The 17839-nt window shown below is 42.9% G+C and overlaps 1 long non-coding RNA gene across 1 annotated transcript; it reads right to left on the bottom strand.

Annotated features, from left to right (window-relative positions):
* Nucleotides 1-15889: 15889 nt before the first annotated feature.
* On the bottom strand, nt 15890-17526 carry LOC306939962. The gene is made up of 3 exons (XR_013791954.1): nt 17428-17526; nt 17162-17277; nt 15890-16198 (listed from the first exon to the last, which is right to left on the bottom strand). It is a non-coding gene; the product is annotated as an uncharacterized lncRNA (long non-coding RNA).
* Between the last annotated feature and the right edge of the window lie 313 nt (nt 17527-17839).

The following is a 17839-nucleotide window of genomic DNA, read 5'->3' as shown; positions in this document are numbered from 1 at the left end:
CATGGACTCGTAGGGTGGCCAGACGTCCGGTTTTAGACCCACCTGTCGTCCTCCCTCCCACCTCAACCTCTGGCTGGACACATCATTGTCCGTTTTTTGTGATATACAGTGCTTGTGTCATAACTGTCATTTACGTCGTCTCGGGATTAAAATCTCCGCAGCGCTGCTCAGCTCCACATCGAGCCGGCCAGTCACTCACTCCCACTGTCATAAACAGAGACAGAGCAGACGTTGGGGTGTTGCCATGTCCGCTTATTATATAAGCGACTTTGGGCTTGTTTTATAAAATAGCCCAGTCAGGCTTCTTTTGGGCTTGTTTTCATAGACATGGCTGCTTGTTTCTCTCCCAAAACCTGGCAAGTTTGGCAACACTGCCAGTGGGAGGGTCGGTTTGTTTGTTGTAGAATGTGTGCTCTCACAATCACTCGCTAGTTAGTTAATGCAGAGATGAATAAACCAAATATGCCGAAATGAAAAACTACATTTAATGAGCAATGGAGCAGGGAACTCGACATCATAAAGAAAGGGATCCTAAAGCACTGTGAACATATAGGCTACTGATTTCTCTCCGTCTCATTATTTTATTTGAATATATTTTGGGTTAATATTTGCCTAGAGAACCTGTGGTACAGTGGTTTTCAACCATTTTCATATCATACCATATATACCAAATGGAATTGGTTTAATTTTACACTATCAAGAGTTAAAGATATAAGGGTTAAATATCTAATGAGTGTCCATTTGGTTACCAACTCTCCATCATTTAGCTGGGGACCACCTGGAACACCCTCAAGGCTCACTGGTGTCTGGTGGTCCACGGACCACTGATTGAAAGCCACTGCTGTCACTGTTACATAACATGTACAATGTACTTAAAGAATTAATTAGAAGTTTGCATAGAAAAAGTTTTACAAGGTCAAAAGAACCACTGCACTAGACCGTTTTGGAAAGGCCCATTTTGTTTTATTCCTCCACAACCTGGTAAAGAGCATAAAGAAAGATCTTGTGTATGTCCTCCTTATTTGGATTTTAAAGATTTGTTAAGTGGTGGTAAATTATGTGACAATGCATCTCAGGCGATTTTATGGAGTAACGCAAAAGTAATGTAACGAGTAGTGTAACTAGATACTTTCTCCAGGGAGTAATCAAGTAATGTAAGGCATTACTTTTTTCAAAAGTAATGTGTAATATGTAGTGTATTACTTTTTTGAGTAACGGACCCCAACTCTGCTCATGGCTCGGCAAGGCTACTTACTTATTTTCGTTTTAGATAAAGATTTCTTATGCAAGGCTCAGGAAAAATACTGAATGTTCTGTTCGCTTGCAATACTGATGTAATGATTTATATGTTGTGTGTCCTATAAATGTGGGCTGGGCACCTCTGGTGCATGGCACAAATAACATCTCTCTCTCATCTATAGTATGCACCTTTTTTTTTTTACCTTCCTAGAAATGTATTAGTGGAGTCAAAAGTGCAATATTTCTCTTTGACATGTAAATGACTGCCACACATATACTGCATGTTAGTTTGTTTACAGTTGAGTGAGAAAATAAAGGCCAGAAAAATAATGAAGTCTGTTCACACACACACACACACACACACACACACACACACACACACACACACACACACACACACACACACACACACACACACACACACACACACACACACACACACACACACACACACACACACACACACACACACACACACACACACACACACACACACACACACACACACACACACACACACACACACACACACACACACACACACACACACACACACACACACACACACACACACACACACACACACACACACACACAAGGTCCAAGAAAACTGGAAATGAAAAGTGTGAGAACAGCCAGCAGCTGTCTGAAGGAAAACCTTGTGGGCGCAGACTGTCTATCAGTGTGTCCATCAGCAGCACGCTGGAGACATGGCATGTGTTTGACTGACCATCATACAGCCACCGTGATTGGAGGGCGACCAGTCAAACTCACTGAAAGGATTCTCTGTGGCAGCTTGACATGGACAATGACCACTGGTTCCTCATGAATAGGTAAATTTGTCCCCAACCTGCGATCCGAGGGCAACTCTGAGAGTGTACAAATGATCCTGGGTGTAGAACCAGAAAAAAATAAAATAAAAAACATATCAAATGGGGCTCCACGCAGCCTAATGCATATGAAACTGAATTGGTCCTCTTAAATTAAAATGGTGGAGTATACTGGTCCACTCTTGGGAGATTACAGTGTTCTACATTTTGTGTCCACCGTCCATTTCCAAGTAGGCTAGATTTTGAAGCTGTATTTTAACTTTGTTAAAATGAATTAATTGGAGTTCTGATGCACTGTTGTTGCTATTGCTGTCTGCTATACCTGTCCGACACCTTCAAAATGGCAACCGCCCCCAAATTTGCATACTAAAGGTGGGAGGTTTGCAAGCCCCATTAGTACGCATTCTAGTCTAGTGTGTATGTATATATATATATATAATCTGTTGTACATGACTACCGCTATGGTGTGAATACATTTTGACAGAACTAATCCAAGCAATATGCACATTGTACCTGTACATCTTTGTGAGAAATAAAAGGTCCTATTGCACCACCTACTGGCAGTGAATGAGACAAGGGGAACGAGAACTTTGAAGGCCGAAGTGGAGAAGGTTCCATGTGAACAGCAGTTGAACATGGGTCATTCGGTCCTAAGGGATAGGACCGCCTACGGAGTGACCAACTACTGCAAGACCTACCTACCTCTCTTCCTCGGTTGTTCCAAGAAAGAAGACGGAGGACAAGATTTATCCAGACATCGAGGCCATTACAACCAAACTGGACAAGTCTGTCTCTGGATTTCGATGAGAAAATGGGCACGTAGGCCTACCACCGTCACATCAAGGACGCCAAAGCTGCTGCCAAAGGGGGAAACATACTAAAAGGCCTGGAGGGCTACAAAAAAGCGTTTCAAATCATTCCCAGTCAAGAACTCGAGACTAGAATTAAGAAAATGGAGGCCTTTCTGGCAGATCAAGAATCTGAGAGTGACAGTTCTGAGACCGTTAGCATAAATGGTATTTGGCTCCTCAGAGAACACTATGAAAAGTTGTATTATTATCTGGACCTTTGTAGATCCAGAGAATGATCCAGGTCTGCTGCCCAGGTCTCTGGCGGTGATGTTAAACAGTATCGAGGGCCGGGCGTTCACAGAGAGCAGTAACCTCACCAATGCACAGACTTCATCGGTGTTACGTGCCACGTGGGTAGGTTTCTCTGTATTCCTCCCCTCTCCCCTCTTCCATCCTCTACAGGTCTGAGGTCCATGACCACCAGGGTGGCTGACTCCAGCAGCCCTCATTGGCTAGCCTCTGATTCCCTGGCTCCGCCTTCAACCAATCATACCCACCTGTGCCCTATAAAAGGGCTGTGTTTGGCTCAGTGCAGGCGCTCTCTTCACCAACACCAGTTGTATATTAACTAGAGACCAAGAAACATTGCTGTTGTTGTTCTCCTACGCTATATCTAGTGTGTATGCCCTGCCTTGGGACAGGTAAGACGGGGGCCCCTATACATAGACAGCACGTAGGCAGAATCTATGTTAAACCACACTAGGTAAGGGATGGTTGCCACTTTTGTATTTATCCTCATTGGACAGTGTAGCTAGGCAGTCAGGCTTTTTGTTTTCATGTCAGTCAGTTACAGTATTGTGTTCACCTTAGCTGCTTAGTTTGTTATTTTGGCAACATCCGTGTCCCCTGGCAGTGGCATACTTTTGTTTTGGAACTTGTATACATTGTAAATATATTCTGTATACACTGTAAATATTTCCTGCTTTAACTTACTAAAAACACAGGCTTTTTGCCTCTAAACCTGTGTGGCCTCAGTTTATTTGCACCTTTAATGCTTGGTATCCCATTTTCATATTTATGTTGTGTTACTCTAGCCTCTAGACTTTGCTAAAATAAGGGTTTCGTAACAATCGGGCTCGACAAAAAGCACAGGGACACCATCGCCTGGGAGAGCACCAGCTCCCTGGAGGAAGACTCCAGCTGCCTTGAGGATGAGGAGGAAGACTCCAGCTGCCTTGAGGATGAGGAGGAAGACTCCAGCTGCCTTGAAGGAAGACAAGGAGGAGGAAGTGGATGAAGATCAGGAGGAGTGTGTGATGGAGGTGGGCACTGCGTCGGTCTGCCAATTTAGCGGTCTACTAATGCAGGACACATTAGTTCTGCCCAACTCTCCCAGTTGGGCAGCTGGAGATGTTGAGGTGGGGGAAGAAATCTGTTCAGAAAGCAGACAAGAAGAAACCACGGTCCAGACAGAAGGAAGCTCTGAAAATGGCAACATGGCAATCTTTCTCGCCAAAGTCACAGCGAGGAGCCCCTGAACCCCCGCTGAGAAAGCAGACGCCCGCCTCGACTCCAAATGCTGTCGGGAGCTCTTTGTGGAAGTTCTTGTGAGCAGCAGTCCTGGCATGGACAGAGCCATAAGAAGAAGAAGAAGAAAGAGATAATGAATAAGATGAAGAAAGAGAAGAAGACAAGCCTAGTGCTTCTCCCTAGCCCTTTTCCAGAACATTTGGACAAGCCTTTTGAACAGTGACACTTACATGATTCTATGTATGCATGTCCAAATTCTGGAGATAAAACTGGACTGAACGACAGACCAGATTTATTTGAAGAGGAGCAGCTATTTCTAATCTTGGAGTTTGAGTTTAGTGACCTGGAACACCGCATTGGAAAGCTGTCCTCTCTGGTGGTGGCAAAGAGCACCGTCCACCAAGTGACCGCTGCACTGGCTGTGGCTGAACACATCAGAACAAAGAGCACCGTCCACCAAGTGACCGCTGCAAAGAGCACCGTCCACCAAGTGACCGCTGCACTGGCTGTGGCTGAACACATCAGAACAGACGGCGGTCTCAACATTATATATATATATATATATATATATATATATATATATATATATATACATACACACACCTGTTAACAGAGATACTTCAGACAATAGTCACATTTGTTTCGGAATTTAGCACCTCATCTCATGCAATTAAAAATATTATCCACAAACATTGGAACATACTGAAATGCAATTAAAAAAATATTTCAACAGTGCCACCCAGGTTTTGTTTTAAGAGGAGGAAAAAATGTGAAGGATTTTGTTGTCACTTCCATGTACAAGCCACCCAAGGCCACCAATTGGTTAAATACTGAATTATGTGGCAACCACCCTTGTGGTAGATGTACCCACTGTTCAAACACTAGTACCACCAAGGTCTTTTATCATCCACAAACTGGTCAGGAACATAAAATAAAGGGCTTCATTAATTGTAACACAACTCATGTTGTACATTTGTTAAAATGCCCGTGCGGGATGGTATACGTTGGTCAAACTAAACGCAATCTGAAAATAAGAATAGCCGAACATAAAGCTGCAATCCGAAATGGGAATATGGACTATGCTATTGCCCGACATTATAAAGAAAGGGGACATGGGTCAGCAGCCACCCTCAAATTTATTGGCATAGAGAAGGTTGACCTGCCACCTAGAGGCGGTGACATGGTAAAACTTATTTTACAGAAAGAGGCACACTGGATTTTTACCCTGAACACAATGGAACCAAATGGCTTGAATGAGAGTTTAGACCTCATTTCTATAAACCCAATGGTCATAAATGTGCTATTACCACTCTGCCCTATTTATTAAGCCTTTATTATTGATGTGGTTGCCCTAATTGTGATTATTTTACCTGACCTATTCCATATTTTCCCTAGGATGAGGCCCATGACATTTTATCTGTTTTAAATCTTTATATTGTGTATTGGCACTGTTGTGGTGGGTTTTTATTGTTGTTTTATACATCTGCTATATATATTTATATTGTCATATTTTTGTTTATGGAAAGAGATGTATTTATTTTTCAAATGAGGTTTCATTTTGATCTGTTTGTTCATGAGTCTAGTCTGCCCCTCCCATATATGAAAATTAATTGAATCATTGATGCCACACCCGGGGGGGGTGGATCTGTATAATGAATGTCCCTATATATACACTTGACACATTCACACCTCTGTATAGCACCTGACGAAGCTCACGGCGAAACTCGTCGTGCTAATAAATAAGTTGATGCAGTAAGTTGTCCGTCTTTGTTCCCTGGAGTGTGCAGTCCCTTCCTTGGAAGGTTTTTCCCTTTTTGATATATATATATATATATATATATATATATATATATATATATATATATATATTATTTTTTTTCAATAGCTAAAGTATAACATCATGCTTTAGTTTAAAACACCAAAAGGGGTTCCCAGCCCAAAATGGGTTAAAGCTCTAATGAGTTTGATCTGAGAGACTAACTAGTCTAAACACAATGAGGTTCATGAGGTTTGGATTTTCTCTTGTCGTGTTCTCACAGATTCCTCTCCTCTGTCTCTGGACATCAACACAATAAGCAAACATCTCTCCCTGTCAGAGGAGAAGAGGAAGGTGACTGCAACACCACAACAACAACCTTACCCTGATCATGTAGAGAGATTTACTGTCCGTCAGGTGTTGTGTACAGAGGGTCTGTCTGAACGTCGTTACTGGGAAGTAGAGACGAGTGGTAGAAGGGCTCGTATAGCAGTCTGTTATAAAGACACCAACAGACAAACCTACTTTGGAGCCAATGATAAATCCTGGTGTTTACATTGCTCTGATAAAGACTACACATTCAGACACAACAGAGTTCAGACTAAAGTGTCAGGGCCCGTCTCCTCCAGAGTGGGGGTGTACCTGAATCACAAGGCAGGTACTCTGTCCTTCTACAGTGTTTCTGACACAATGACCCTCCTCCACACAGTTCAAACCACGTTCACACAACCTCTCTATCCAGGGATAGGGGTTTGGTACAATGGAGATACAGCAGAGCTGTGTAAGACATGGTAGACATGGTTAAGAACACTGATGACGATATTCAGTTGAAAAGTGAGTTTTCTTCATTTGATTCTAGACTCTCCCTTCTAGATGAAGCGTGTGTTAGAATGATGTGTCACCATCATGATCAATGGATCAATTGATTGTGTTCCGCTCAATGCATTTCTTTGCAGATCAATCATTCTACAGTATATTCCCTGTTATCTTGTTGATGTTACTACAGAGCCCTCTGTCAGTCTGTAGATTGGTTATACTTTAATAGTAGTGTAATGCACTGGTTGTGGGTCAGGACCCCCCGGGGGTGCAACATTGTGTTCTCATTCAACAGTACACACACACACCTGTTTTTGGTCCAAAGTTCAATTTGATTATTTTGGGGTGCACAGTTTAAATGTGATTATATTGGGAGGTCCCCAGTTCAATGTGATTATGTTGGGAGGTCCCACGTTCAATTTGATTATTTTGGGGGGTCCCCAGTTCAGTTTGATAATTTTTTGGGGGTCTCCAGTTCAAATTTAATTATTTTGGGGGGGGTCCCCAGTTCAATTAGATTATTTTGGCGGATGTTGAAAGAATGGTTTAATTCATATAGAGGACTTTGCGACCATTGGGTAATCAATATTTTAGGGTTAGGGTTAGGGTTAGCCCTAACCCTAACCCTAACCCATTAACTTTATTTAATTTACACTGACTTGTTTTTCAAAATAAATGCAACTAGTAAATCTACTAGTCGACCTTGTTCATTGTTGGTATACTAGTTGACTAGTTGATAAGGGAAAATGTTTTTTTATTTTATTTTTTTCGATTTTGTAGGCCTCAAGGTAGATCAGGTAGATCTCATCAGGATCCCTAGCAAGAGCCTTCAAAGGCTCCAATACATCCAAAACAGCACTGCTAGGATCCTGATGAGAGTGCGCAAACGAGAACACATCACACCCATCCTCCGCTCACTTCACTGGCTCCGCGTCGCGTTCCGAACACAATACAAAATATCCCTGCTCACCCACCAATGCGTCCACGGAAACGCCCCCCACTACCTCAAAGAATTAGTCTCCCTGAAACCCTCGACCCGCACCCTCCGCTCATCAAACACATACTGCCTCAACCCCGTCACGGCCAACCTGCGCAACATGGGTGACAGGGCCTTCTGCACAGCTGCCTCTGAACTGTGGAATGCTCTCCCCGCACACTTGAGTGCCACAGTCAATCGACTGCTTCAAGAGAGGACTAAAGACCTACCTTTTTAATAAGGCCTTCCCCCAAACCCACTGATTTTATTCCCTGACCTGATGTTCAATAACTGTTGTTTTTTGTTTCCTGATGCTAAACTGTGTGCTTTTAATCATGTAATGTTCTTTTTTTTTCTGCTTTTACCTATCGTTTCATAAATTTTGCCTAATGCCTACTGTAGCACTTTGAGATTCCGAGGAATGTAAAGTGCATTATAAATAAAATCCATTATTATTATTATTATTATAGATTATAGTTATAGTCACCAATGTACACCGTTTTTAAATGTACAAATATTTATTTAAAAAAAAAAAGAGCAAAAAGCAAAACAATATAATTACATAATAGGTAGTTAAACAACTAGTCGACTGGTAAACTAGGCAACTAGTCAACTAGTAAAAATTACTAGAAGTGAATGCCCTAGTACACACTACTATTGGCCGACAGTCATTAGACAGACAACGACAACCTACCTCAAACCCTAACCGAACCATAACCGCAAGCACAGGAGCAGCGCATGTTCGAGCACTAGTCCAACCGTTGTTCCCGCATGTCAGACTAATGCTCCGTCGGAATTACCATCGGATCCCATTTGAGACACACAGTAAGGTACACTAAATCTTTTGGATATAAACTGAATCGAGGATGAGCTTATATATGGGCCTATAGGCCCAACACTGTAAGTGTTCTTCAGCTCATGTGGATGCAGCCTAGGAATACATTTGGTATTTAGGATTTCAGGAATTGCTATATGTCCCGTGTATAGAGCGTCGCAGTCCCGCCTCCTACCCTGGACCAGGAAATGAAACCCAATGCATTATTCTCATAGACATTTCTTAAAGTATTTATTTAAAGACGGTTACGCCGCGGACAAAGCCAACTCGAGTCGTGACAACTCATGACAACACAAACAATATTTTGGACCAAACAAATAATTAGAAAGAAGAAAAACAACAAAAAAAGTGTTGTAACCTGCCGTTTTTTTCTTCTTTCTAATTATTTGTTTGGTCCAAAATATTGTTTGTGTTGTCATGAGTTGTCACGACTCGAGTTGGCTTTGTCCGCGGCGTAACCGTCTTTAAATAAATAGTTTAAGAAATGTCTATGAGAATAATGCATTGGGTTTCATTTCCTGGTCCAGGGTAGGAGGCGGGACTGCGACGCTCTATTGTATGCTTATGCGGGGGTGATCTGTGGTCACCGCACCCCCTCACCCTAAACATGCAGCTACTGACGCACCGGAAGACCCAGGACGGAGACCAGGAACCCTCAAAAGGTAGGACTTTAGTTTCCCCGGGCAGCGGAAACGGAAAGATGCAGATCTGCAAAGATGCTTCTTCTCGACCTGAAGGTCGCTCACCTCAAGAAAGACAGGATCAGGCTCCTCAAAGAATTGAAGACCCAGCCCAACCCCATAGTCACCGAGGCAGGAAGGACGGCAGAAGACAGAGTTGGTGAAAGAAGATTGACGGTCTGAACAGAGACATAGCAACCATTTCTGATGCAATTCAATCCATAGAGGATGATTGGCCATCAGCCCCGTCACTCGACAGCGTCAGACAACAAACATGGCTGCCCCCACTGCGGTGACTCACGACCGTATCAATCTGGCTATTAAATCGACGTATGATAAAAAGTTTCTTTACAGAAACGAGAGATTTTATAAACATCATCCGACATATTTCACCGCTTTTGTTTACATGCTAGTAGTGCTCGTTGGCTGTGTTTGTTTGGTAGCAGTCGCAGTAGCAGTCAGCAGAAAGTGGTGATGCCCAACAGGAAGCCAGATACAGTAGCAGTCAGCAGAAAGCGGTGATGCCCAACAGGAAGGCAGATACAGTAGCAGTCAGCAGAAAGCGGTGATGCCCAACAGGAAGGCAGATACAGTAGCAGAAAGCGGTGATGCCCAACAGGAAGGCAGATACAGTAGCAGTCAGCAGAAAGCGGTGATGCCCAACAGGAAGGCAGATACAGTAGCAGTCAGCAGAAAGCGGTGATGCCCAACAGGAAGGCAGATACAGTAGCAGTCAGCAGAAAGCGGTGATGCCCAACAGGAAGGCAGATACAGTAGCAGTCAGCAGAAAGCGGCAGTGGTGGGCCGTCAGGGCCAGCAAGGCCTTCTCTGCTGGCCCACTTGCCTGATGCAGAAATTTACATTTTATAATACGTTTTTATTTTTAACAAATATTATATCTTGTATTTATTTCGCTGCCACTGCACTGTTTCTCACTCAGGCTGGATGCTCTGCTTCCATTCTGTGCAGGTACAACAGCCCTTGTTTTTTTTTAACCAATGAGATTATTTCCTTGTGTTGTCTCCGGGTAAAATTCTCTACTGTGAGGCCTGCAGAAAATCCAGTGAATCCCCTTGCTGTTGAAATGAATGGGAGCAATACAGAGATTGACAGGTTCCTTAGCCAATCAGATTTCGAGTTTGCCCTGCTGGGCGTTTTCTTTCATGCGCCAGGGCCAGCTAGCTGGCCTTTGGTGACGTTAACGTCTTGCTTGGATCCCATCGCTAGGGAAATATTGTCCAATGAGAAAAGAGAACTGGGTTTTTGAAACTTTCTGCGCGAGTTCCCATCTGTGGGTTGATTGAGCGCGCTAAATTAAGAGATTTAACTCACAAACAAACGCGGAAAACAGCTGAAGGAGGAGAAGAAACAGATGTAGTGGTGGATTTCCAGTCAAAGCTATCTATTATCTATCTATTCTTATTTTCTTGTGAAATGTCATGAAGAAATTGAAAAATTAAAAAGAAGAGTACTTCAAATTGTCATGAATTGTACTTTAGTGAACTTTAGTATATGTTGATGAGAAATATTTTGTCATGGAATATATTACATCTGATTAAATATAGCCGGGTTTAGTGATGGTGTGACAAAGGTTGGGTCTAGTGTTCTTCTAGGGTTAATAAACACTCAACTTAATGCTGCGTTTTTAAATGAAACTATTTAGTATTTATGATTGACTGAAGTTAATGTTCTGTTTGTTCTGTTTTCAGCTAATCGGACAGCCATGGAAGCCCGGCTGGCTGCAAGTGAAGAAGTGAACCGACAGAATGCAGGTTTATAACTTCACATTGTTCTAATGAATATTGACCAGACACAATAGGCCATATTCAGACCGCAGCCATCTTGCCAGCAAGGTGATACCTATAGGCCGTGGGCCATAGGCTGTTATCGTGACTTTCATAGGACCCCACCTCGGAACTGCGTTATTTTTTCACAGTAGACAGATAAAATCCTCATAAGTACTGTAACAAATGTTTCCAGCTTTAATTTGTGCACATTAATGAAACTTCTATTTTAGGCACATTTTCCCATTGACTTGCAAAATGCAAAAACTCACATTCAAGTATTTTTTTCTCTCTGAAACTTTAAGGGCTAAAGTTACAACACTTGGAGGGGTGGTTCATAATCATTTCAAAAATGAATTACAATAGAATTACATCAGCCGGCCTCATGGTGGCCCTATAACTCTTGAACCGTAGGTTGTAAAATAAAAATCTATTTTTCCCTGGATTCCTTGGCTCATGACGCATCTCCCCATACGGTATAGACCACTACCTCACAACTAGGTTATTCAAATATGATCATCTGGCCATCATTGTTAGTGCAGGCACCCTCACATCCCCATATTGTGAATTTTCACCATGCTGTCTCACTGGCAGCCTCTGATGGACAGCTCACTACTTCAATGACAGTTGCTTGTCATCACCACTTACACATTAACCAATGACAGTCTGGGTGTGTCCCAAACCCTCACCCAGTTCACAGCCCTCACTTACAGTAGTCTGTTTGTACTTTCTTTGCCATGTGTTGATTATTCTGAGGTACATTTCTGATTTACAATATCTAACTTGGTTACATCGTTTAACAGCTTGTTATTCTCCTCTGGTTTTGGTAGAACGATCATGCTGTGTAAAATACACTACATTAATAAATTGTACCATTTTGTTTGCTTTATCAGAAACCATGGTGAATGGAAATGATAAATAAATCAGTGAATCTTTTACTGGAGAAACTTGGGTGGTCAGCTCTATATCCAGAACAACTAAACACAGTAATATATTGATACACATATTGAGGTGCAACAGACTCCATGCAGCTTTACAGCATTTGCACTCAAAGCGGTGATGCCCAACAGGAAGACTGTCCACCGGACCCAGAGGTTCATTAAACACACCACTCGTCTGGGGAAGAAGAATGTGAACCAGTGGGTGTTGTGGCAAAAGAACACGAGAAGCAGGAATGAACCAATCACCGAAGACTGCCGCTTTGACAACACCCATCCCATAAACTGCTGCCGTGGGGAGGGCTTTCAGTCTGAATAATGAAGTGAAACGAAATGAAAATTCAGACAAGAGGCTAGAGGTTTGGTGGCTGTGAGTGGAGAATCAGGTGTTGTGCTTATATGCGTTACTGTGTTGAATAAATGTACCATATGGTTACACCAGACAAAAGGCCTCTGTACTGTTTCCAGTTTCCAGTCACTCACAATTGGTATGTAGTATACTAGAATTTCGCGGGCCTTCGGCCCGCTCATCCTAGCGCCATGCGATACGCAAATGGGAAGAAGGCAATGGCAACCCATGATGTTTTCATTTATGCATTTGCTTGGAAAGCGCAAAGTTGGCAAGCTGGCTGAGTGGCCTTGTTTGTTTTTGTGTATTTGCGTATGAAAGAGAGCATGGCAAGGCGCAGGACAGTGTTGTTCTTATTTTGTATTATTATTATTATTACATGGATTAATATTCAGATGTACTGTACTCTGTACTGTTGATATTATAGTTGTTATTAGTGTTGTGTTCTTATTTTTTATTATTATTATTATTACATGGATTCATATTCTGATGTACTGTACTGTACTGTTGATATTATAGTTGTTATTAGTGTTGTGTTCTTATTTATTTATTATTATTATTATTATTACATGGATTCATATTCTGATGTACTGTACTCTGTACTGTTGATATTATAGTTATTAGTGTTGTGTTCTTATTTTGTATTATTATTATTATGAGCGTTTTGTGGCGGGTGTGTGTCTGCGTGCCATTTCAGCTGCATCGCGAGGCGATCCAAAATTCCCCCACGCGCTATGTCCAGCCGGGGAAATTCCCCCGTCAGGTGAAAAGAAGCAGCTTGGACTCCTCATGCATAGAAGGAGGCATGAGGTCAGTCCGCTGCCCCCCCAGGTTGGCAGAGGAAGTGTAGCGCCCAGGATTACATTAGATAATTGGCACTGGGTGAAAAAACTGGGTTGCAAAATCGTGGGATAAAAAAAAACAAAAAAAAAACAGGTCAACTCGGAGATATAAGGGTTTGAGGTCAGATGTAGAGTTGCTGGCTGGCTCCATATATGCAGATCTAGGTGATGATCCAGTCTTCTCCATGGTATGGTTAGATGGTCAGTGTTGTGATGTTCAGATGACAGGTGTGACCATAAATTGAGGTGTGATGTCACAAGGCGTGACCATATATGAAGGCATGATGTCACGATGTGTGACCATATATGGAGGTGTGATGTCACAAGACGTGACCATATATGGAGGCGTGACACACCGTTAGGAAATGCGCGATTCTTATTATAATTGTACATTATTATAGTACATATACCTTTGACCTCAGGGAGGTGGCGTGGGACCTCTGCAAAAAGCGACACGTTTTTGATCTCGTAGATCTGCTACTTTTGCCATTTTGTGAGTGGTACGGTATCTAACCGCTCCTATACACAGCCATGTGTATCTCTATGTATGCATGTCTGTCTCTATGTCTGAGCACGGACAGCTGCAACATCTCAGCAATACCACTGGATGGCACTGTTGAGCAGCGTCACACACAGGCCAGGGAGGAGGGCATGTACAGTATGAGTAGTACAGTATATTACAGTAGAGTATGGGTAATACACTACAGTACAGTATGAGGAGTGCAGTACAGTATGCTTAGTACAGTACAGTATGAGTAGTACAGTACTAGTAGTACAGTACAACACAGTATGAGTAGTACAGTACGACTAGTACAGTATGAGTAGTACAGTACAAGTACAGTAAGGCACGAGTAAAGTACAGATTACTGTTTGTGCGGGGATTCTAGTCACTCCAAAGAACAGCATCGTAGAACAGTGTAGTACAGTACAGTATGAGTAGTAGTGCACAGTATGAGTAGTACAGTACGAGTAGCAAGAGTAAAACAGTACAGTATGCACAGTGGCACCGCTCAGTTCACACAGGTGTGATTTTTATTTGAATCCTGAAAAGTAAGTACGTTTTTGGACATAATGAGGTTTCCGCCGGGCGAGAGACGATATGGACTAACAGGGGGGGCTTCACTGGGAACGGAACCGTATAAAGTTAGTGGCTGCACCAACAATTCGCCCGTCCCACAGGGAGTTCCGCATTTACTGGTTTTTTTTCTCCTCTGAAGGAGAGGGGCTGCGTAACGCCCGCAGACTAGGGATGTTAATAGTTAATCGATGAATCGCCGTTAAGAAATGAGTCGGTTAAACTTAACAGTTAATAACTAATCGAAACGTCTCTGCTTTTGCAGGTGATGTGATGCCACAGACAAGACAGTGCACTTTTCATTTGATTCTATTTCTCATACAAAGATGCCATTGCCTGGCCCTGCATCGCAAATAGTCAAATAACTATTTGATTAAGAAATATAACATGCCTTTTGTATTCTTTCTGTATATCAGCAAAGGGTAGAGTTAGACGTTGAGAAAAATTAAGATTCTCCAAAAAGATTTAAACGCTGCTTATCAACTAACTAATCAAAACGTATTAACTATTATGGATTAATCGATAATTCCCATCCCTACTGCGGACACACGGAAAAATAGCGCACTTGCGTAACAAAAGAGATTCACGCGGCGCTTACGCACAACTTGTGCACCGCAGCCGGGTTCCATTGATTATAGTGGTAGCGTACTGTTGCGGAGCCAATTCAGTCCCCAGTGTAGACGGCACAGTGATGTCAGCTGTTGGTTAACTTTCTACAGACCCATTTTGGAAGCCACGCACACTTAAGTTCTCCCAAATAATCAATTGGGCCTAACAGCTCGGACACATGCACGATAAAAACTATCAATTAGACCTAACAGCAAAGGAACAAAGCACCTTTAACCCATTAAGACCTGAGGCCGATTCTACACTCGTCTTCTAAATCAATAAAACAATTTTGTGAAAAACCGACATTTCAGTAATGCTGAAACGTTTTCATGTCAAGGACCCTCGAAATTGTATTTGGCCGCCGAGTTAAGCTCTTCTGAAGAGCTCAACCGCTCGCATGACTGAAGTAAAATGTGACAGAAGTATCATGTGCTTAAATTCATATTTAGAAAATGTTTCAGATGTAAAAAAGAAATCAGAGATGATGGAATGATGGTGGTCATGGAAGGGGGACCTTCTGAAAGCTTCATGGGCAAAGATAATCAACTTCAAAATCTAAAAAAATAGGTCATAATGATCTCAGTCATGCGAGTGTTAACCACTGTTAAAATCCATTGTCCATATTGGTGGGTAAAAGCTTGTCACAGGAAATTCACTAGTATCTAGACTAGAACCCCGAGGGGTTTTTTGTCACATTCCTATAAGCCAATAATTCGCCAGCAGAGCTAGTCTCTGGTAAGGGGTCTCCTACCGTACCCGTCAAAACATTGGCTCAGGAATAAGACAAAAACTAAAACTAAAATCTCATGAATTCAAGGCTTCATGGGGTGTGTAATTGATAGAAAATAATTCATCTTTTTGGGTGAAGTGACTCTGTAGTTAAGGACAAGAACGCCAAACATTCATGGGTTGGACATGTCTTCCCGAAGAGCTCAATTTTTAAGGGCATAACTCTCCTGAAGAGCTCATTTAAGGGCATATAGTCTAAAGAAGGCCAAACATAGGCGCAGCACCACCAACCGAGTGTCATCACTACCTCCACACCTTCAGTGAGAATCACAGTGTGAACCAGCAATCAGTCAGGCAGAGAGGACACCTTCCACTTCACCACGATAAGCATGATAGAGATCATCCGTCTCCTCCACCACCTGTGGGGGGGGGGGGGAGGGAAGAGAGAGAGAGAGAGAGAGAACGTGGTGGACAATAAAGTCTACACATATGTTCTCAACTCATTCACTGCCAACGAAAACTTGACGTTTCTCTATTTATTTATTTTTTACACTAGATGGCACTCTTCGGTAACCTATGATTCACAGTTTGAGTCTCATTGAGGCCAGAGACCAGGAAATCATGTGGTCGCACAAACACAGCTCCTGTCCACTCCCAGTTAAAGAGTATTTTCCCTGTCCACCTGCATTACATCTGCGATGGGCGATAACAATGGAACGCATGGAACGTTTTACAAACTTCTTTGGAGGGGGACGTACAGCGAACGGCTCTTAGATCATCAACGGTCGGGGATGCTCCCCTCAAAAAACTGAGAACAAATTACCACGGTCTGTCGACTCTACATGGTCGTAGTAGCATCAATGAAACAAAATGTGACAGGAAGAGGAGAGTTAAGTGCAACGGGCTGAGGTGGAGTCTGACGAGGAGACTCTTCAGGTTATGGTGGAACATCGAGCGAGTTTGCAGTTCTATAACTGCAATGGGGAGGGAGAAGAGTCCGAGCCTTGGGTTGCTTTGTAGGCCAGCATCAGTGTTTTGTAACTGGGAGCGTAATGGAGGGAGCAGAAAAGGGGTTGACATGTGGACATTTTGGCTGGTTCAAGAGCATTCCCGATCAATGGTAGAGGTGTTAAGTGCACATGCCGGGACATACTAAGGAGGTAGTTACAGTAGTCGAGCTTTGATATGACTTAGGTAGGGATACGAAGCTGCGCTGACTCTCACTCTGTAGTAAACCTACAATATCGAGTGACCACTGCAGTGTGTACCTTGAATGAGAGCCGACTGTCCGGGACAACACCAAGGTTCTTGGATGTTGGAACCGAAGTCACCAGGGCGTCGTCTATGGGAATCGTTAGATCGGACGTGGGGCAGGGACTTACCTGGGTAAAAGAGAAGCTCAGTTCAGCTCAGAAGCTCAGGATTCAGCTTGAGATGGTGAGAAGACATCCATCCACTGTGAGATGTCAGCCAGACTTGCATGCAGCGACGTGCTCTTCTACCCGAGTGGCAGAGGGGGAGAAGGAGAGAAACATTTGAGTGTCATCGGTTGACAGAGCCAAGAGATTGAGTGTACAACAGGGAGAAAAAGAGGGGGCCAAGTACAGATCCCTGCGGTACCCCGGTTAGGATGGTGTGGGAGGCCTACCAGGCGTCTTGGTAGGTGGAGGAGAACCACTTCGGTGCCGTCCCAGCGATGCCACGGTCAGCAGGGTTGTCCAGGAGCAGATGGTGGCTGGCAGTTGGCTGTCAAATGCAGTGGTGGAAAAAGTACACATTGTTTTTACTTAAGTATCAATACTGCAATGTAATGGGCTACTCAAGTAAAAGTACACAAGTATTGGAATCAAAATCAAAAACGTGACACACAGAGACAGACAGTTCTGCCTGGGTTACATAGTAATCGCTCATTGCATTCGCAAGTTCATTTCTGACGAATGATGTGTCCCTTAATCCAATGTTTCATGTAGGCCTAGTTGTAATTTAGCCTACTCTAACATATAGTAGGCCTATGAGCTTGAATGACCCTTAAATAGAAAGTCAGGAAACTTTACTTTAAT

Source organism: Electrona antarctica (assembly GCF_951216825.1).
Source record: "Electrona antarctica genome assembly, chromosome: 16".
Classification (NCBI taxonomy): Eukaryota; Metazoa; Chordata; class Actinopteri; order Myctophiformes; family Myctophidae; genus Electrona; species Electrona antarctica.
The sequence above is the reverse complement of the archived record's forward strand: the minus strand, read 5'-3'. Positions and strand labels throughout refer to the sequence as shown.